The sequence below is a fragment of the Mercurialis annua genome, linkage group LG5 (assembly GCF_937616625.2).
Source record: "Mercurialis annua linkage group LG5, ddMerAnnu1.2, whole genome shotgun sequence".
NCBI lineage: Eukaryota > Viridiplantae > Streptophyta > Magnoliopsida > Malpighiales > Euphorbiaceae > Mercurialis > Mercurialis annua.
Window position 1 is genome coordinate 46046197 of NC_065574.1, and position 5146 is coordinate 46051342.

The window sequence follows — 5146 nt, forward strand, 5'->3', positions numbered from 1 at the left end:
TTGAGAGCGGGGTGGGTGAAGAAGTATGGTGCAGCGGAGCCGGATGCACAGGTAGAGCATGGGGAGCATTCAGGTGATCAGTAGGGTGAGGAGTCTGAGGCGCAGGATGCATATCACGAGGTTCCGCGCGCAAAGGGACCGCCAGATACAAGGTATGGGTGGACTCAGTTAGGCCACCAGATGCAGACATTGCAGCAGAACATGGCTGATCAGAGAGCTGACTCTCAGAGGATGGAGCGTCGCCTAGATGAGATGTGGCTATACAGCAGCAGATGTGGAGTTCCCAGAAGTATCACGAGCAAATTATGAAGGGATATCTTAGAGGCACAGGCATAGAAGACTATCCATCTCCTCCTCCACCACCACCACCACCGGTGGATTACTAGAGTTCTTTCTTCTTTTCACCCTCTTTTATGTCTTATTTTCAGTTTTTTTATCTTATTTTCATTTTTGTTTTTGTTGTTTCATTGCATTGGGGACAATGCATGAACTAGTGTGAGGGTGGAGGAAAGAAAAATTCATTAGGAGTAGATTTATGTTGATGTTTTTATTGCTTTTGTGTGTCTTTATTTGTATGTTGGTTTGTAGGATGTTATGTGGTGAACCTCTTTATAGATGTTTTCATTTATATTGTGCTTAGCATGTCTGCGTATTTTGGGTTGTCCTCGTTTTTATGCCTATGCCGTGTTTGTTGCCATTGTCATAATTCAAATATTTTAGTGTTTACGTCCCCCTATTTAATGAATTAGTTAATTTGTGCTTTTGTAATTTAACAACATGTTTAGAATGACAGTAAATAAATGTATCTTTTAACCGACATGATCTAATAGGATTGAAGTGAAAATTTGTACTTCACAAATGCATGATTTTTATTGAAAGACATTATTTAGGGTGTATGAACTTGGCAAAAACAATGTTCAAAAATTGCATTTTTGAGCTTTTAAACAAGGTGTATAGCAAATCATAGAGAATTATCCAATTTATGAGAGGATTTGAGCCTTATCGAACATATTATTCTTATGTCTCATTTATTGTGGTGGGAGTCAATGCATATTAATTCTCTAGAATTTGCTCTGTATCCTTAATAAAAATGCATGATCAGTGAATAAATTGAATATGATAAATGGCACTTAGGACTACCCATTTCTTTAGACCACTTAAAATAGTCTACCCCATTTTCCCTAGATAAATCAAGTTGAGCCTTGGTCTTATTTTTGTTTGATGCATCTAATTTTACACATTTACCTTTTTTTACTTACCTCTTTCGATGCTTTTGACTTGATAAATTGAATAAGTATTAAAGGAACTAGTGTGAGGATGGTAAACATCTTAAGCTCATGTTATCACTCGATTATTTCTTGCGCCATATGATTAGTGTGCCTTATGAAGTTCAAGAAGAAGAAAAAAGATGAATAAAAAATAGAAAGATTGAGCTTAAGAAAGCAAAGAAAAGAAAAATAAAATTGAACTTAAGGTACAGAAAAAAAAAGAGATTTAAAATTTGTTTGAGCTTGGAAATTTAAATATTTGTTCCTTTTAATATTTGTTTATTTTATCAAATCATATTACTCTTAGTTGTTTACTCGTATCATACCTTAACCCAAACCCCGTTGCAACCCCTTGAAAAGTCCATTTTGATTTTTTTCTTCAATGTAATTAGCAGTGGAATTGTGGACTATTGGCAAATTTGTGGTAGAATTACATGTTTTGGCATGAGAGTTTGTGATGTTTACACTTAAACACATGTGTGTGCGAGAGTACCCTGTGAGATTTATAATTCTTCATTGCTATACATGTTGTCTTTCTGTTCAAAGTTTGATTTTTAATCGTTTATTTTGAGATTGTTTAGACTATTTTAGAGATTGAATTGATTTTTAAGTTATGCAAGAGTGAGTATTCTTGGTGTTATTAATTCATGTGTGAGAATTTGACATTGTTATTTGTTGTTTTTCTCTTTATGTTGTTTGACTCAAAGGCATGATTTAATTGATTCATTGTTTGGGGGGGGGGGGGGATGAAAGTGCTTTAAGTTATTATTTTCTGACATGGTTTTGTGACCGACATTTGGAAATTATTATGTATTTGCTTGAGGACAAGCAAAAGATAAGTGTGAGAATGTTTGATAGGAGTAGTTACTCCTATTTCCGAGGACTTTTTGCATGGTTACTCATGTGTTTAGTGCTGAATTTTACCTCGTTTTGGCCTTTATTTGTTATGTTCAAGTATTGCAGGCATATGCATGAAGATGGGCATATTTTGAGCTTAATAAAGCAAAAGCGGACCTTGGTCAAGAATAGTGAAGCTTCAGAGCGGTTTCGAAGTGGTTTCGGAGTGAAAAAGAAGGTATCGCATCGTGAGGATGGGTGTCACGTCGCGACAGGGGGTGTCGCGTCACAACATGATAGGAGTATTTTACTCCTATAATTAGGGTCGTTTATACTTATTTTTTATCACATTTATTATAAATTGCATACATTATTTGGTGTTTTATGTGCTTGATAGTGTTTGTTAATGTTTCAACGAAAACTAGATAATTATCGAGTATTTGGAGCTATATCGACAAAGTATTAAGCGTTGGAGTTAAAACGTGTCTTGTGGACGAAGAAATCGAATTCGAAGAGAAGAAAAGAATAAGTCTCGAACGAGACATGTGTGTCTCGAACGAGACCCAAGAGAAATCTGAAGGGGTTCGAAAGAGATGAAGCTTAAAGGAACGAGAAAATCTCTCGGAAATTGGTGATTCGAGCGAGACTATTTGGTTCGAACGAACTAAGGCAAATTTGGCCTTGGTCTCGAACGAGACCTTGAGCTAAAAAGTCTTATCAGTTTTTGATTTGGATTTAATTTTCTTCTCCAACTCCAACCGAAACTTCTCTCAAAATTTAATTTGTAAAACGAATTAGAAGACTCCAAGGCTTCCTCCACTATATAAAGACCTCGTAATAGCCTAGATTAACACATTAGATAATTTAGTTTATTTTTACTTCATCAACTAAATAGGTTTTCAGCTTCTTTTTCCAGCAGTTTATAAGTAGTTTATAATTAGTTTATGCAAAGAACGATTGTGAAAATTTCAAGTTTAATCAAGACGATTCTTCCGAAATTGGCAACTCTGGCATTTATTGTTCTAATTATATTTAATTATTCATCATCATCTTTGTTTAATTTTAATTTAAGCATGAGTAACTAAATCCCTTGTTCGGGAATTGATATGAACACTTAGATTAGTTCCGAATTGGATTAGGATTTCTTAAGTGAGTAAATCGTGTTTTAATTACTACTACAACTAATGCTTGAATTTAATTGATCACTTAGTTCATAATTTTGTATTTAAATAACTAATTGAGAGACTGTTAATTAAATAGACATAGGTAATTAAAAACTTAGAGGAAAACGTCGTGAGAGCGGGTTGGAATTTCGGTAGTCTTTGAGTTTGCTTCATAATTACAATTTGATTATTTAATTCAGTTTTAATATTGTGAGAGCAAGTTAACGATTGGTTAGTTAATTAGGTTGTGATTTTATTCGGATCTTTGAGGATTGAGAGCGCGGGATCGGTGCACTAGAATAGCTCGATTCACGATAAAATCACTAATAAGTCTTAATCCATTATTTTACTTGTTTATTTGGAATTATCAATCCTTGAGCACTTTATCATTATTGTATAAATCTTAATCTACTTATTTTTTTCAGTTTATAATTGTCTAATTATTTAAGTTAGTTTACTTTAGTTTTTTATTAATTTACAAAACTCCATTGATTCTTCTAGCTAGCCCAAAGAATAATTAAAATTAGTTGTTTAATCCATTGCTTCAGTGGGATCGATACTTGGTTTTCCAATATATATTACTTGCGCGATATCGTATACTTGCGATTAATTGCTAACAAGTTTTTGGCGCAGTTGCCGGGGAGCAATTGCGATTAAATAAATTAAGAGTATCTTATTCTTGATTGAGTTAGTTTTATTTTCAGTTGTTTTTATTACTTTGTGAATTTATTGTTATAGGATTTTATGTTTGGTTTTCTTATTTTTGGTCTACGCAGGGGTTTTGGTTAGTGCATGCCTAATACGCGATAACAACCGCTAGAACCGTTTCAGTCAAACCTAACTTCCTTCGAAATAAGTGTCCGAAAAACAGCTCGGAAATCCAAAACAATGGAGGAAGAACGTAACCCTCCGTTATACCTTGATGGGGTTATTCCACCGGCACCACGTGACGACCTAACTCTAAATAAGCCAAACGAAAGGGTTGTTGCTCATCCACAAAGACGTACATTTGGAGAATTCTTCTTACCCTACATGGATAACGCCAACTACGGATGTTTTGCACCTCCTATCCTTGCTAACAACTTTGAAATCAAACTGGGAACGATTCAATTACTTGAAAGTCGTTGCCAATTTTATGGGTTGGAAAGCGAGGATCCAAACACTCATCTCTCAAATTTTACGGAGGTTTGCAACACATTAAAAATCCATAATGTGATGGAGGATCAAATCAAGCTTCGTCTTTTCCCGTTCTCTTTGAGGGATAAGGCGCGAAATTGGATTCAATCACTTCCAAGCACCTCGATCACAACATGGAAGCAATTGGCACAAGTTTTTTTAAATAAATACTTCTCTGTGGGCAAAACAGAGAGGATGACCAAGGAGATTATAGATTTTCTACAATTACATGGAGAATCTCTATATCAAGCTTGGGAATGCTTCAAAGAGCTTCAGAGGAACTGTCCGCATAATCATCTAGGTAGAGAGCATCTTATCTCTATCTTTTACAATGGTACCAATGAGCATACACGGGCAACTATTGATGCGGCATCGGGAGGATCACTTATGAAGAAAACTTATGATGAGGCCAATTATTTGCTAGAAGAGCTTGCTATGAATAATTGTTCTTGGTCAACCGAGCGGTTGAGGTAACCACCTCAAAAGGGTGTAATGACCCTCGAGCAAACCCAAGAATTTGAAGTGATGAAAGCTAAAAACACGGTACTTCTAGCACAAGTCGAGATGTATAAACAACAAGCTAGTCAAAGGAATACTCAACTTGCGGTAGTTCAAATGGGTTATGAGACTTGTGATGGGCATGATCATCCGGGAATGGATTGTCCCGTTCGACATCAAAACTCAAATGAGCAAGTCAATTAT

The 5146-nt window shown here is 35.4% G+C and overlaps 1 non-coding gene across 1 annotated transcript; it reads right to left on the reverse strand.

Moving 5' to 3' along the window:
* Window positions 1-4636: 4636 nt before the first annotated feature.
* Window positions 4637-4743, reverse strand: LOC126685223 (small nucleolar RNA R71). The gene has a single exon (XR_007643334.1). It is a non-coding gene; the product is annotated as a small nucleolar RNA R71 (small nucleolar RNA).
* Between the last annotated feature and the right edge of the window lie 403 nt (window positions 4744-5146).